At 31.0% G+C, this 18,223-nt stretch overlaps 2 pseudogenes; one reads left to right on the top strand and one right to left on the bottom strand.

Annotated features, from left to right (window-relative positions):
* The first annotated feature begins 2,903 nt into the window (after positions 1 to 2,903).
* Positions 2,904 to 5,894, top strand: LOC120129525 (annotated as a pseudogene).
* A 2,198-nt stretch (positions 5,895 to 8,092) lies between these two features.
* Positions 8,093 to 11,951, bottom strand: LOC120129526 (annotated as a pseudogene).
* Between the last annotated feature and the right edge of the window lie 6,272 nt (positions 11,952 to 18,223).

Raw genomic sequence — 18,223 nt, forward strand, 5'->3', positions numbered from 1 at the left:
CAGTAACCAAATTATGATACATGACACTTAATTGTATTATTTTAATCAACCAATACCACATCAATAACATGATTGATTGTTAAGATATCAAGTCAACACATATACTAATTTGAAATATTTTTCAAGTTTATATATTAATTTAAGATTACAAAAGTTCATGTATCATTTTTTTAAAGGCTTAATACAAAAATAAGTGTCTGAACTTTATCTCGAAAAACATTACAGTGCATAAAATTTTTTCGCTAAAAATATATACGTAACGTTTTCTTAATTACATTTTTAGGTGCCTAGACGTCAACTGCCGTTAAATTTGGTAGTTAAATGACACGTATCACGTTCTATTAATTTTAGAAATTTTATTTAAAATAATAAAATAAAAAATATTTTTTTTATTTTTAAAAACAAATTTTATTCAATATTAAAAATACCCCAAACTTTTAAAACTTATATTTTAATCCTTTTGTCCCGCAATCGACGAACACCCAACTTTGTGACTGACCAACCACCGACGACAAAAAGCCTCATACTTTCGCAATCAATCGAACAACCCCAAAAATAGTGTAATTGAACATTTTCATTTTAGGGTTTTGAAACCTAAAAATCTCTTAGATTGATCGTGGTAATCGCTCGTTTGAGCGAATGTGGTGGTCGATCGTTTGTCGTTTGGTCAGCGTCGTGGCAGTCAGATTTTGACCGTGGTAGTTGGTCGTGGTAGGGGAGGGGAAAAGGGGAAGGAAAAGGGGATTGGGGGACGACCCTTTTCATTTTTTATTTTTAATATAAAATATTTTAAAAAAAATTCAAAATACCATAAATGACATGTGTCATTTAACAGTGATTTTTAATGGCGGTTAACGTTCGGACACATAAAATAGTAATGAAAAAAATATTAGGAACATATTTTAGTAAAAATTATTTAGGCACTAAAATATTTTTCGAGGAAATACACTACATTTATCAAATCCATATATTGTTTTATATAATAAACATGTATTTTTTTTTTAAGGAGATACACTATATTTGTCAAATTTACCCACTACGAATTCATTAACAACACCGTCTACTTCATTCCAATTATAACCCTCTACTTGATTGTATTCCCCTCTCGTTCACGACATAATTTCTCAAATTTTACATTTCTAATTTAATAAAAAGAAATATTTTTAAAAGATCTGAATTAAAATAATTATCTCTATAAAAATATGTATTGTATAGGGATAGGCATGTGTCAGGTCGGGTTTTTGGTCCACCTGATTTGATCCAAAAATTATAATTCCTCCACTCGTCCTGAACCTGACCTGAAAAATGTATACCTTCCACACGACTCGAACCGACCCAATTTTTTAGGTAAAATCCGAACCTGACCCTAAATAATATATTTATTAAAAATATTATTTTTATTCAATAAAAATAGAGATTTAATTGAAATAAAAAATATAGAGAGGGATATTATTGCAATTATCCCTAAATATATAAGGTAAAATTACAATTTTTTTTTATAAGATCGGGTCGAATATTTTCACCCTAAACCCAACCCTATCCAAACATAACCTTAAAAAACCCGACTCGACTTGAACTCGATTTTTTAAATCCGACCCGATTAGGTCGGGACCGAACTCATCAACCTACTAAACATAGCCCTTTCAAAACATTTCTTTGATCTACTTTTTATATCTTTTACCGCACAACAAACTCATATATCCACAATTTTTCTCTCTAGAAACATACCCTAAACAATTGTATAATTCCATGCTTCTCTCTAAAATACCTAAACCCTATAGTATTTTTTTATTTTTCTTTATTTGAATAGTCGAGAGTGATCAGAAGGTAATATTTGTTCAAAATCTTTATTAGTCATTGATAACGCACATACACCCTGTAGACACGACTGCTCGAATTCAAGTCTTCTAAAGAGAACATCGAAATCTTATAACTTTATCTTATCCTTATAGATCTCTATTGTCAAGCAATGGAAAAAATCCACAACATCACTTTCATTCTTATCATGTATGTCAGATGAATTCATCCATCACACTTGTCAGAACATTTCTTAAATGTTTCGATTCGATTCTCGATTATTTTAGAAAATTCTTTTAAAAATTTTGATTTTTTAGAATTTAAAATTGTCATCAATCTTATCTTTTTTATTTATGTAGGATTGAAAATTTCTAAAATCTTCTTTTTAAAAAAAAAATTAAAAATCCATTTTTAATTTTTTTTCACGCTCATAATGTGAACAAAAACGTTTCAAGAACTTTAAACTCATTAAATAAATGACTACAAATGGAGTGTTGAAAGGTTCATATATAAGTTCATTAGTTTTTTTCCCAATATTAAATCGTAATATTTAATTAATTTATTTTAAATCATATAAAATATGAAAATATAATATTATTTTAAAGAAGATAATTTTAACTTTTTTTCTAAATAAATTGATTCGTGTGATTTATTTTAGGCCTTTAAATCCCTCAAAGGCCCACTAAAATTCAAGCCCTAAAACCCTAAATTAAAACTTAACGCCGAAACCCAGCAATCAGCTAAGCTCTTGCCTTCTCCTTTCATTACTCTTCAATCCCCAGACGCGCCCGCCGGTTTCTGCTTTCTGGCAAGCAACACACTCATACCCTTTCTCTCTATAACTTGAAGATCTGTGGGGTTTTCTTTTTTTTCTTCTTATTTATCAGCTCTTCCATTGAATTGCAAAGAAAGCTTGGTGTTTATTTACCTGTCTGATTAGGTTTAGATCGCACTTGTATTCTTATTTGGTACGTTGTTCATGTTTCTGGATTTCTGGGAAAGTTTAAGAATTCATTGTTTCCAAAGGTTCAAAATCTTTGGTGCTCTTAAACATATTTTCCAGTGCTAGGTTCTGTCACTGGAAATACTGTTATTATTATGGGGAAATGGTGGTTGTTAGAAGCATGATAAGGGTAAAATTAGGGGGGAAAGGTATGATCATAGGACCTGAATCCGATCATATTGGGTCGGGTTTTTTTTTAAAAAAAAAAGTGGATTAAGGTCATTTAAGTTTTTAGAGTGCTTGATTCACGAAATGTAAAATTACTGTAACATTACTATGAAAATATTATATTACATTGTTTGATTTGTTTAGCAGGAATGTAAAATTTCAGTGTTTGATTGGAGGAATATAATATTATTTAAATGTATATTTTATCAAATTATCTTTATGATATATTTTTAAAAGTTAAATTTTAATATTAATTTATAAATATTTGAATGAAAATTTATAAAAATATTTTAATCGTTATACTATCTAATTTTTAAGAAGGAATTATATTTAATATATAATTAATATAATTAGTATATTAAATTTATATTTTTAAATAATATTGTAAGTATCATATTTATTTATATATAATATAAAAATATTATAGTAATAAAATATTGTTTTAAATAATTATATTTTTACAATAATATTATTTTTTTCATCACAATAATACTATTTTTTTCATCCAAAAAATTATAAATAGTAAAATATTGAATATTAAAAATATAAAATATTTTAAATTCTCAAAATTATTAATATTTTAGTAAATCAAATTCTTTGTATATTATTATTATTTTTATATTTTTTAGTAAAATATAAAAAATAAGAATTTAGAATGATCATTATAAAAATAATTCAGGGTATTATTGTTCAAAGTGGTGAGAATATAAGATTACCTAAAAATTTGGAGGTAATGACATTTCCACCATTTTAACCAAAAAATGTTATTATTGGGAAAAGAGTTTTCCCGGTAATGTAAGATTATGTGAACCAAACGTGAGAATACAATTCCGGAAAAAAAAATATTTCCTTTGGTAATGTAAGATTTCGCGAACCAAATGTATCCTTAGAGTATAAGTTTGGGTCAGATTTAGGTTTAGATTGAAAAATATCTTACATTCCGACTAGACTTGAAATTAATATAATTATGCCTTATGTATTTATGGATAATTTCAATAATGCCCTTCTTTATATCAATTTTTTCAATTGGGTCCTTATTTTATTGATAAAATTAAAAATTTATATATTTTGCTGGAGCGGGTGGGGTTTTTATCTCAAAAGATGTTTTGGGTGGGTGAAGTTACCCTAAACCCGGATTGGGTTTCGGGTGGATGGTGTATTTTTATTGGGTCTGGTTTGTCTTTTTTTTTTTGGTACCAAATTGTTAAAAAGTGAAAGTGGAAGATTAAAATATATTTTTTAATAAATCAGCATAAAGTGAATTTTGAGTGTCCTAAATTCACTATTTCATTTTATTATAGTTATTTTTAATAAAATTTCATTTTAGTCTCTATACTTCTATTTTCTTTCAATGTGGTCTTAAAAACGCAAAAAGGGAAAAAAATAGCAAAGTTGCCAATAGCCGTTGACAACTTTGCCAAAAGTCAGTTTCATTTGCCGATGACTTCGCATGCATTGTAGAAACGACCCTATTTCCCTAATTAATCCAATATCATCCCAATACCTAATTCTTTCCCAGCACCCGTTTTCCTAATCAAGCCCATCAGGGCCGTGGTTAAGTTGTCGGAGGTCTGTGCAAATTCTTATAAATGAGCTCCTATTTTTTAATATATTCAATTTTGGGCTCTTATTTTTATGCTTCTTAATGGCAACAATTGATAGATATATTCGATTTCGGGACCCCTATTTTTATGTTTCTTAATGCAACAACTGATAGATATACTCGATTTCGGGACCCCTACTTTTATGCTTATTAATGGCAACAACTAATAGATATACTCAATTCTGATGCTTTATTTTTATGCTTATTAATAATAACTAATAAATATACTCGATTTTAAAGCCCTATTTTTTTAAAACCTGACACGGCCACCCACCTTGCACACCCACGCCCCTGAAGCCCATGATACGTGTTTAGTTGTTTTAGTTTCTTAAAAACTATAAATAAATGCTTGATTTGATGTAAAATCCACAGCAGTAGGAGTAGGTGAGGGTCAGCGTTCTAAATGATGCACTGTAGAGCATGTACAATGCAGAGAAGAGGGCAAACGTCAGGTCATGATCAGGCCTTCCTCAAAAGTAATCATCAAGTTCCTTTTGGTCATGCAGAAGCATGGTTCGTTTCAACTTTCGATATATATCTCTACCCATTTTTTTCTTTGCATTCAACCGTTCATTCGTTCGACATGCTTATATCGCCATTTACAGGTTACATCGGAGAGTTTGATATGTTGATGACCGAAGAGCTGGTAAAATCGTGGTTGAACTGAATGGAAGGCTTAACAAGTGCGGGGTTATCAGTCCTCATTTCGACATAGGAGTGAAGGAGATTGAGGGTTGGACTGCTAGGTTACTTCCTTCTAGACAGGTTAGCTGAGAAAACTCATTAGATTTCCCCCTTTCTCTTGTGTAGTTCTGATGTGCTGCTTTCTAACCTAAGTTAATTTGCACGAGTTTTAAATTAAAATGTTACTTTGTCCAACCTGAAAAGTCATATAATCGGTAATAGTTTTGGTTACAACCGAGAAAGTTACATTGCAACATGTTTTAATCTAAAACTTACCTGTCTACGCTAAGAAGCTTCACAATTATTATGCAATTTACTTGATTTGCTACTAGAATGTAATAATTTTTGTTTCAAACATAAAATGTTACCCAGTTTAATCTAAATAGTTACGCTTTTGATAAGTTCTTCAGTTACAATCGATTTCCGTCTTTTTTTAATCTTATATTTAATCGGTTATTTTAGACTCGTCCTTTTTTCTTATGGAAATGTTTTCGTACGAATTATAATGTTTTGTTTGACGTATATATTCGTATTTTGAATGAAGTTTGGGTATATTGTGCCGACTACATGTGCTGGAATAATGGACCATGAGGAAGCCAGAAGAATGCTGGTGGGAAGGTACTCGGCTTCTTCTATTGAGTGATTCCTCCACTAAGAATGATGTGTTTTTAGCCATCTCTTGATTCTCAATCGGTTATTGTTGTTTCCTTTTGCGTTAACAGTTTGGGTTATTTTCATTTCAAGTTCATGCAATTCTCCTGAAATTTCATTCTAAATTGGATAACCAAAAAATTAAATGGCTTTGGTTTAAGTAATATTATTTTCGTTTGTTTTTTATTTATTTATTCGATATTTTCTTTGATTTAAGTTTTTTTTATCAAAATTAATCACATGTAGGAAGCAAATTCAGTTTCAGACTCTTTTTAACTGAGTGGCAATAATGCAACACTTATTCTCGAATTGTAATTTTTTTAAAGAGTGGTACTTTGTATTAAAAATAAACAAATTACACCACCTCAAAGACTTCATTAAAAAAAAACCCTAACCCTAATAAAAAAAAAAATGTACGTTAAGGTGGTAAGGAACTTATACACAAAACTTAACAACATTCATACCATACCCCACCCTAGCACAATCCCCAATCTAGCACAAATGAAACCAACACAAACTAATCGACAAATTGAATAGATGCCTAATTGGGAACCAAACGCATACAGCAAAACCAGTGGAAAGAAACTTAACAGCAAAACGATACACAACAACACCCTGAACTAGAACGACTGCGAGCACTAAGAAATGGAATCTCACTTGCTGAACTTCCAAAGGAAACAACACCCAAATTGCAAAAATGCCAGTAATCTCAGACAAAGACAATAACAAACATTCAGGGATCGAAACTACTCAAGGCTTTCAGCTAGCCCAACTCGTCTGGCATAGAGAAATTGATTCCCATCGAGAAATAACTTACAGATAATGAATCTTCCCGAGGTTAGATGGATCACTCGACAAGATTACCACTATGTTATGAAATAAAATTGTTTTGATGTTTTCAAATATTACCACTATTACAACAAGTATGACACAGTCAAAGATAAATTAGGGTAAATCATTTTAAAATGTAATTAAACTAAATCATCAAAATGTATTTTATATTCAAACAAAATAAATCTAGAAATGACTCGTACAATATAACACTTAAACTAAAATTAGGGTAAATTGTATATTTAATATTTAAATTGTATTAGATTTTGTTCGTTTTAATACTTAAACTTTTATTTTTTTTAAAAAATCCTACTTAATATTTAGTTTCTATTTTATTTCGAAACCCATCGTTAAAACATTAATGCACTTTATACCTAAACTATTAATTTTTAGTCAATCTTCTAGGAATTTAACGTAAAATTTTAAATAAGGGTATTAAAATGAAACAATGGTAAATTCAAACAGTCAGACACTAAATTGAAACAAATATTAAACTTTGATAATGATTTTAAAAAAATTAAAAGTTTAAATATTATAATAAATCAAAAATAATAATTTAACTACTAAATAGATAATTTATCCAATAAATTAATATTTTTTTGCATAAGTAAATCTTATATAAACCAAATTACTTTAATGGTTTAAAAGACTGGTTAAGCATATTTATTATAAAAAGAAAAATTCTACACAAGGTTATCCATTTTGCAGGAAGTTGTTCTTGTGATGCTGGTAAATGTTCTCTCAAAGAGAGCATAAGCATTCTACCATACATACAATGGCATAGATGTGCTAGTCGTCGCTCGTGCAAAGTCGCCACCGGAGACACTAGTTGTTTTCCTAAGCTCGCCCAGAAAACGTATGCAAGTAAATCAAGAATACAGATACTGATGGTAATCAAAGAGGTTCAAAATGTGGAAGGATCAAATAGTCATATGGTACATAATGTGGTCCGGCTTTTATTTCAGCGAACCCATTCACAACGGGAGATGCTGGATACATTCACAAGGATGATAACCTAAAAAAGCCACAAAAGAATAAACACAGTTCGAAATATAGGCATGAATGGGATGAGCACTACCTTCATCATTGATGAGTGATTACATTCTTGGCTCCAACAAGTCTCATCTACTTTTCCTCATCATCATCATCATCAATGGCAATGAATATATGCCACACCAAATGTGCTTCTTCAACCTTTGCCAGAGCTACAGAAGCTCCAAGATAAACCGAGTGAGGTAGGGGGTCAATGCATATTCCTTCAGAACCATGTCCGCTCACCCCGGTTTTTATGCCTGCACTCCTGCCAGTTTAGATAATTCGTAACGACATCATTCAACAGTTTCGGATCATTGTTCTACTGGCAGGGTGCAGGCATGCCCAAGCCCCTCACTGGGGCCGGGCTAATCCAAAACTAGCATCAGGCTGATGTTGATGAGGCTGTGTAAATTCAATGATTCAAAGACCAAAAAATCAGAACTGTAAACCAAAGAGAAATATTGTTTTCAATTTTTGTTCCTTGCTATTCTCTCTTGTTCCCCCACCTTTTTTCCCAAGACAAAATGCAGGAACTCGGGCTTTTATCCAATTAATAACAAGGCCCTCAGTCTTCAGGAATAATTACTAGGTCAACATATAAATTCTGAATATATGCAGGGACTAGGCATCTTCAAGCTAGTTCCACCATGCATAAAATGAGATGAATGCATCTGGTTTACAAAAGGTTTTACTGTATGTTTCATTGGTCTATCTTTCATCTTCGTGTGAACAATCAATGTACAATAAGGATAGAGAAAGAATGGAAATGAAGGGGAAGGGATAGTGCACTATCATACTTGATAATTATAATTATTCTATATAGAATAAAACTTTCAACATTCACTTTAAAACATAGCGGGGGAACTTCTTTGTTCACTGCACATGCTGCAAGTATGATGAAAAACTATTAACTAAAAATGTGACCAAAAGCATGCATCAGAAGAACCAAGAAGGGTTGCAGTTACTGACATTAGGAAGGAAAGTTGTGAAGTTGCTATACCTGTGAAAAAGGCTGGTGTACATGCTCATGAGGGTGGATGAATGGCATTCCAGGACGCTGAAGAGGATACTGAGAAGAATGCAAATATGGTAGATGGAGCGTGAGCCAACATGAGGATTAAAAGGTGGCATCATTGTTTCAGGATGGCCATAACTGATTCCTGCAGCGGTTGGTGGAGCCACCCAGGGCCCAGGTATATGTTGACGGAGAGGACGAGGTTGGTGCTCAGTAGATATTTGAGGCCGATGAGTATATCCAAGTTGTGGAAATTCAGTGTTGTAGTTAATTGTAGGGGTACATAGGTTGCATTGTGTATGGTCCACTATTGAATCCAAACCCAGGATCAAATCTTTGCATGTACCTGAAGAAAAAAATCATAGCGTAAACTCTTTGCTTATGAAGAGAAATGGATTTGCAATACCCAGATAGCCTATAAACATGAAATAGAAAAAAGAAATACAAATTAAATAGATCAATCCAGCATTGATCTCACCAGAGCATGTGGATTTGAAATATTTGACATTGTTTAAATTTTTACCTAAAAATAGATACCCGTCCCCCCAACACCTTTCAACCTATTACCAAACAAAAATATTCCTACCATGTAAGACAGGTGAAAACAAAAAGCTCTTATAAAGGCTCAAATTTTAGTTAGTCCTATCAATCCTTTCCTCTTACCCAATGAAGCTTACTTCTACCAATTATCCCTGAACTTTCTAATTAATAGATGTACAACTAGTATTTAACTGGTAAATCACTTTTCATTCCTTTCCAAAGAAAACGAGTATACCAAACCAACTTGCCATACATATATTGAAAGGTATCACAAACAAAAAGGATGATAATGAACCAAGAGTGTTGAAATTGAACAAAAAAAGAGAATTATGAAAGGATTAGGGGAAAATAGGCCTTTGAAGCATAAAGATTGAGAATAACAATGTAGAGAAGCTATAACAAAAACATATGAATTGGGTGGGGGGGATATTAACTTCAATGAATCCAGCTATGTTTGAAACCCCTGCAACAAATCAGAAATATAATACCCTGCAGGGAACAAATATTATAAACAGAGGGATTTAACAATTGTAGGTACATTCAGAATCATTTCTCGTATAAAAATGAGACTTAGCAATCAAGACCCCATTCCCTCAAAATTGAAAAGCAAAGTGAAATTGTTCTAAAGCCTTATTCCATTACAGTAAAAATTATTCCCTTTTCAGATATAACTTTCAATGTTATCTTCGACGAATCCTGCTACATTTGAAATCCCTGCAACATATCAGAAAAATATAATGCCCTGAGGGAACAAAATATTAAAAGAGGGATATACCTATTGTAGTTCCTGTCATAATCAGGATCCTTGCGCTCAGTTTCATGATCCCGAAAGATGGCCACCCTATTATGTGTTTGCTCCTACCAATTGGCTCCTCCTCTGTCCTAATTCTAGCTGACCTACTACTACTTGAAGAGTAATCAATCAAACCACTACCAGAATTTACATCAGAAACCATTGAAACAGATTTCTCTTCCATTTGGCATCCCTGAGGAACCATATAGGAAGCATCTTGCAACCTCGGCTCACTGCTGGTTTTCCACTAGAACCACTGCTAAACTATTAGCATTAAATATCCTAGCTCGAGCTCGGTTATACTCCTCTTTTCTTTCTTCCACAGTTTTGGAGCTATTTGACTTCATAGAATTGAATTTGAATTGTTCACAAGCTGAGACCTTTTCTGTGGGCCTCTGTTTAATTGCCACCTTAACAACACCAGGGTCTTCTGATGGTAAATTTACAGGGATGTCTGCCAGGCGATCCGAGGAAGCCTACATTCAGAAGTCTTACAAACAATGATTCTGGAGCCAGAACCATCAGGTAAATTGTTGTCTAAAAACCATTGACTGCAATGAGTAATGCTGTGCAATACGATGTGCAGCCAACCTTAAGTATGATGTAGGCAGCTGTTGGAACTCAAATTGCTGCTGTGTAGGGTCACGAATAAATTTTTCAACATCCTGTTCCATCCTCAGGACTGAACAAAAGAAATTCAGAGACATCTCAGTTTACGAGTATAAACAACACAGTGGATCAATATTGAAAGCCGCAGACCACAAATCTATGAAGATACAATAGTAGTAAAATGAATAAAATCCCAGAATATTAAGATTCAATTTCCAGTATGATCTACTCTCAATTTGTTCCATCAACGCTAATTTATTATTCCTTCCACAAGCATTCTTAAATAGCCAACTTTTAAAGGACAGTAAATCTATTTATGCTATTATAAATGGCCAAGAATCTTCGAAAAAGATTCTAATCAAAGCCTTACTCAGTTCAACACTTCATTCTATTCATTGTAACATAATGAATTACAAAAAAGGTCACCGGCAATGTTGGAATCAAATGCACCAATACAAAGTTGAGTATTCCATAGTAATTGAACATTACAAATAAAGCTGGATTGGAATATTGCAATTAAGGATATTAATTATTAAACACCATCAAAGCATACACCAAAAACATGATTAGTTAACAAAAATACAATTATTTCTTTCCTGTATTCGTTTCTTAATCAAAGGTGTTTAGACAACTACTAGGATGTCGAGTGAAGAAACACACTGGTTCAGACACAGGGAGACACAACAACAACCGAATATGCAATGATCACCCCAAATCCACGAACCCTAGTGAATTATCAGCAAAATTAAGAGAGAGAGAGAGAGAGACTTACTGGAAAGGCGTTCACGGGGTTTTGGATGGCGTCGCGGAGGAACTGATCAACCTGGTTAATAGCATCCTCCGAACCTTCTCATCCGACGAACCAGAAGAAGTAGAATCGGGGAAATCGGGCTTGGATTCCTTGTTCGAAGAGAGCATCAAAACGGCTCATGGTACGTCCAAATCGGCGACCTCCCACGTCCCGGCGTCCCAAGATCCTCCACCACAGAGCCTTCCTGGTGGAACGAATGACGGAGTTTCCTTTTCCGAGGTCTCTGGACTACCAATCGAAGGATAAAGAGAATCGAAGCTACGGTTCGTGGAGGGGAAGAACTACGGGGAAGGGGGAGAAGGTAGGCGGTGCGGATTTCTCATGAGGAATCCTGGATTTGAGAGGGATAGGGATAGGGTTAGGGTTTGGGGAATTTGGGAACGGGAAGCGTGAGAGCGGAAAAGATGCCATTTATCCAATAATTACTACTATTTATATAACATAAATATTAAATTTAATTGTTCCTTTATTATTATGGCGGAGAATAATAAATAAAGAGAAGGGATAGGGTTTCCTATGAGTTTGATTTGATAGGTTATTCGCTGCTCCACGCACCAAATCTTTTAGGGCTTATATAAAATAGGCCCCTCTAACTCATCTAAAAATCAATCGAGTCCCTGATTTGAATAATATATATCAAATGAGTTCTTATATAAAAGTCTGTGATCAAATGAGCTTTATTTGAAAAGTTATGGATTAAATGAACCCTTAATTAAAAAATTATAAAGGAAAGTTTAAAAAATTCCAACGCTTAGACAAAAAGAATAAAGGATATCCTTTTTAAAATAAATTTGAATTCTAGAGTCAATTTTTTTAAATATTTAAAGAATCAGTTCTTAAATTTATATTTAAATTTGTAAATTATAATACTTAGAGAACATTAACTAGGTATTGATATCAGGTGTTGTATGTAACATCCCAAAACAGGGCTAGTGACCAAATTATAAGTTTTCAAAGTTTAGTGGTTTAATATGAATAACTTGAAAAGTTCAAATATTTGTTTTGGAAATTTTGTTTAGGGCTTGATATCAAAGTTGGATGATTGGAAGGGTATTATGGTCTTTTCAAAGGAAATATTTTTATCTCCCCTCTTTAAGTGATATAAAACATGTGAGAAATAGGAGAAAGCTTATCCAGAGTATTCTTCAGTTTTCTTCTTCCTCTCCGCTGTGGGTTTTTGCATAAGGTGAGTATACTTCTTAGTGATTATTCCTTTCATTTTAAGGTTGGTTTTGATTCTTTGGGTATTAGGAAGCTTAAGGAAGCTTTAAGATAAGTAAAAACTAAAAGATGAACAAGTTATGAGAGATTAAGTAAAATAAGTTTTTGAGTGAATTGTTGAGAAAGAAAGAGTAAATGGATTTTTGAAATTGAATTTGACTTGTCATCGGTTAGAATAAAAAATTTAAAGTATTAGAAACGAATTTGGAACATGTTGATTTATTGGCATGATTATTGAATTCAAGTGTGCAAGTTAGATATGGGAGGTTAAGATGAGTTAAAGTGAAAATAGTTGATTTGATTAAGTGTGGCTGAGTTTAAAAGCTTGAAAGAAGAGTAAAATAAGGAATTTAACTGAGTATGGTCGATTTTTGGGGTTAAAGGAGTAAGTTTTGGGCATGGGGTATCGATACTGTTAACCAATATCGATACTTCCAAAGCAAACGGAGTAGAAATTTAGCTTGGGGTATCGATACTAATGGAACAATATCGATACCATATGATAAAAAAGGATGAAATCTTTAAGAAGTATTGATACTTAAAGGGTGGTATCGGTACTGATTGAAGGGGTATTGATACCAAGTGTCTAGTATCAATACCATTATCAAGTTGTAAATGCAGAATGTAAAAATGGTATCGGTACCTAAGGGGAGTATCGATACCATAAGAGGGTAGTTATCGATACTATAGTATGTGTATCAATACTATTAGGTTTGAAATGCCAAATTAAGTGGATCTTTTAGCTTAAGCTATATTGATTGGTTATAAGCAATTCGAATTTCGATATTCATATAAGTAGTATATTCGTGTAGATATCGATCGAAGACAAGTTCAAGACGATTCGAAGCTACAAGAGTGTGCAAGAGTCATAAGTGTTTGTATTGGCTAGTGAGGCTCAGGTGAGTGCATATGATTATAGTATATGATTATATGGAAATTAGACTTGCAATGAGTCTATTTCCATGTGTTGATTTATGAATGCATGAAAATAAGTATAGTTGGTAGCAGTATATGTGATATGATTTATGTAATGACGTGACTCTGTGATATAAGTTATGTGATCATGAACTAGGTAGATAATAATGACTTGAGTAATAACAAGAGAAAATAGTATAAGCTATGTGGTGTAAAATACAATGATATGGACATGTATATAAGTTAGTAATAAGGATCTATGTGTCTATATGACTATGAGAAGAAATAAGAACTAGGTAAACCCTTAATAGGAATTTACGTAGCTAGGTGTTATCGACTTAAATACTTATGTGAATATGTGACATGTGAACATGAATCATATGAAATGTTCTAAATTTAAGGGAACTATATGGCATATATTATATTGTATGATAATGATTTAGGTGAAATACGAAAACAAGGTATAAGTTATATGAATTAGATTTATGTGAACTAATATAATGGACTTATGTGATTAAATGAAGACTGATATAAGTTAAATAACATTAATATATATATGATAATAAAATGAGAATCATATATAAGCTAATAAATACTGACATAAATTATTATACTAACATTTAATATTAGTTGTATGGTAATTATATAGGAAACCATATTTAAATACATGTTTAGATAACAAAATATATGAAGATGAATTAAGTGAAAATATGAAACTAGTATAAACTTTATATGATATAGATGATTATGAAAATCGGTATGATAAATTATATTGTATTGATATACGGGTTATATTAAAATATGTATCAAAGTAATTGCCTGAATTATATGAGTTGAAAGGTGATCATAAGAGAATAAAGAATAAGTTATGTGATATAAGGTATGTGATTACATGTATGTATTAATAAATCTTGCTAGCATTATATGTTATGTGATATGAAGTTATGTGATATGAAGTTATGTGATATGTGTTATAAGACAATGATCTAAGTGAACAAATGAAAATGTTACATGAACCATGTAATATATGATATGAGATATGACCCATGTGATTACATGTGAAATCTATAAGTATGTGATGATTTATGAATATTTGATAAGAATAAATGATAATGCCCATGTTATGTGATATGAGAGATAGGGGTATAGTTGGCATGCCAAGAGTCGAGGGTTCTATGTGGTCCTTTGGGACAAATATGTGGTCCTTCGGGACAAATCCTATGTGCCCCTAGTGGGATTTTATACGAGTTGTGGTGACAGCATATGTGCACAACCTCAATGTACTCACATATCTTTAGTTTCTCACAAGTGTACCATGGGAAAATAAAAGATATAACATAAGAAGCCTTGTGTGATATTATGTGTTTTGCTATGTGAAATGTAGGATATGATGTGTATAAATGTCAAGTACAAAATTTGATGATAGATGGATTAAGGATAATATTGATGATTATAAGAAGTGAATAATTATGATTATTGATGAGACATATGTAAGTATGTATTGGCTACATGAAATAGCACATGATTTGTATGATATGATGATATGAAATGAGGTTAATGACGAGATATGGGTATGTTTATATTTGATTTATTGAATATTCCATGGTTTTGTGATATCATAGTATGAATTGTTCATGCATTGTTAAGTATTTAGAGTTTACATTTATGTTTTATGCCTCATTAAGTCATTGACTTACCGTGTGAATGTTTTACACGTAGGTTCGAGAAGGTTAAGGAGCAAAGAGGGTTAAGACATGTCAATTTCTCCTTTCTGAAGATCAGAAAAGAATATTGCTTTGTATGTATTTTGTTATAATAAAGTAGTGGCATATAATAAATATTTGAACAAGCTTTGCTCAGATCAGTTTTCTAAAATTTTGTCGTTGTAATTAATGTAAATTATTAAATTCTATTTTCAATGCGAACTGAAATTTTAATTCTTTTGTAAAAGTAATGTTTTTAAAAGTCAGTGTGATACATCGGATTCGTATCCAGGTCGGGTACGGGTTGTGGGTGTTACATTGTAGGGGTACTCATAATTTCTCACACGTAATCAACTCTTGAACTCATTTTTCTAATCAATGATCAAATGTGAATCATAAAATTGTCTTTTAAAATAGTTAATTATAATAAAAATATGCGTTTAACTAAAAGATATAAATTCTAATAAGTATTTTATTATCATCTACATTTATCAAAGTGGATGGCAACAAATCAGGTTAAGCTCAGGTTTTTGTCAGTCCGACCCAAAAATAATATATCCATCATCCGATTCGATCTGATCCAAAAAATATATCTTCCATTCGTCCCGACCAACCTAAATTTTAGAGTATAAATCCGACCAGACCCGATCCGATATAAAATAAAGACTTAATAAAAATAATTTTTAAAGAAATTATTATCCCTGGGTCGGGTTGGGTTGGAATTTTTTCACCATCCACTCGAACCCGACCCAACATCATCCCTTAAAAAATTTGACTTGAATCGACTCGAACCCATTTTTTTAAAAAAATTAATCCTATTAAATCCAGTCAGATCAAAACCTGTCAATTTCAGGTTAAATTGTCATCCCTAATCACACTTAATCTAAAAGACCAGTTACTAACAAAATTGGTTGCCGGTCACCCAAGTTATATCATGAAAACTTTTATGCTAAAGATACATGAAGCTAGGGGTGTTCATTCGGTTAAAACGGTGGCCGATCAAACCGAATTATCATTAACCGAATTAACCAAACTTTTTTCTTTAACCGTTAATCAACCAAACTTTTTTTGAAAATATTACCGAATCGAATAAATTGGGTTAATTTTCGAATTAACCGAAATTTTTTAAAATTTCTAATTTATAAAAATTGAATATTTTTTAATTCAAAAAAATTACAATTAATTTAAATAATATATAATTATAAAATAAAAATTTTATATGGATTTTTTAATTAATTAATATTGATTTAGGTTTAAAAGTTATTGGATATTAAATTATTAAGTGTGTTTTAAATAGTTTGGGCTGAGCTCATATGTTATATATAATATATTTAATTTTTAAAATTTTATTTCGGTTAATTAACCGATTTCGAACCGAATTAACCGTTAATCGAATTCTAAAAAATTTCTTAACCATTCCCCGATCGAACTAATTCTGTGGCCGACCGAATTAACCGAACTTATTCAGTTCGATCGGTTAATTCTAAAACGAAAATGAACCTACATGAAGCTGCCACGTTTTTGGGAAAAAACAATCAATTAAGTTTGTGAATTTTTTATATTCAATTGAATCATAAGTTAAAAAATTAAATCCATTAAGTCTTTGATCAATTTTAACTTTTAACTTTTAATATTTTTTTCTAAAATATTATTGTTAACACATTGATATTCTATCACATGAAATTTGTAAATCTTTCAAGAATAGTTCTTTTAAAAAATGGGTTAAAATAAAAATAAATACCTAAATTATACTATTTTTTATTTTAGGCACTTAAACTATTTTTTGGTCAAACAAGATACTTAAACTATTATATTTAATTATTTTAAGTCTTAATATTTTTTAGTTAGAAAATTATTTTTGACCAATAAGATGTTGACACATCATACAAAATTAGGTATTTGTTTTGATCAGAAAAATATTTTAGGGGCATAAAGAAAAAAAAAATATAGTTTAGAGATTTTTTTTTGACAAAAAAATAATTGAAGTACTTAAAGTGATTACATATAATAGTTTAAGTAACTAGTTTGACCAAAAAATATTGAAGTACTTAAAGTAATTACATATAATAGTTTAAGTAACTAGTTTGACCAAAAATAATAATTTAGTTATCTAAAGAAAAAAAAATTAAGTTCCATTTTAGTTTAAGCCTTGGAAAATTATTGAAATTCTGAAGTAATTCAAAAATTCAAAATGTATTGAAAATTAATAAACTTTGAAAATTTGGTAACCATGATCTGTCATGTCACATTAGCTATTCCAAAAATTGTTTAATTTAACAATCAATAATGATTGAAAAGATTAGGGAGATGCAAAATATATGAACCCACGAATTTCGACCTTATCTGATTCTATAAGGGAGGTTTCGTTTTTTTTGAAATTTCGAGGTTCGAGGCGGGACGAGGTGAATTATATAGTAGGTAGGTTCTGGACTGACAGGGTCGGGTTAAAAGTGAAAAATCATTAACCTGATTCGATTCAGTTTTATTTATATATATATATATATTATTTTTAATATTTTTATTTTTATAACGTTAAAATATATTATTTAATCATTTATTATAAAAATTATAAAATTTAAGAGTTTGATTATTTTTTTTCAAAAGTTCAAGAATTTTTGAAATCCTTGAACAATTTTTTTATTAATTTAGTAATTTTTTATTATTTACTAAAATAACATTTTTATTGATTAGCTTTATTGTGTTGCGTTTAGGTAAATTTTGTATTTTATTGATTAATGTAAATCTCAATTATTATCAGATTAGATTCAAATATCAAATATCAAATTTATAATTTATTTTTTAAGTACCAATTTAAGTGGAAGTGTCTAATTCAAAAATCTAATG

The sequence above is a fragment of the Hibiscus syriacus genome, unplaced genomic scaffold, assembly GCF_006381635.1.
Source record: "Hibiscus syriacus cultivar Baekdansim isolate YM2019G1 unplaced genomic scaffold, ASM638163v2 tig00110502_pilon, whole genome shotgun sequence".
NCBI lineage: Eukaryota > Viridiplantae > Streptophyta > Magnoliopsida > Malvales > Malvaceae > Hibiscus > Hibiscus syriacus.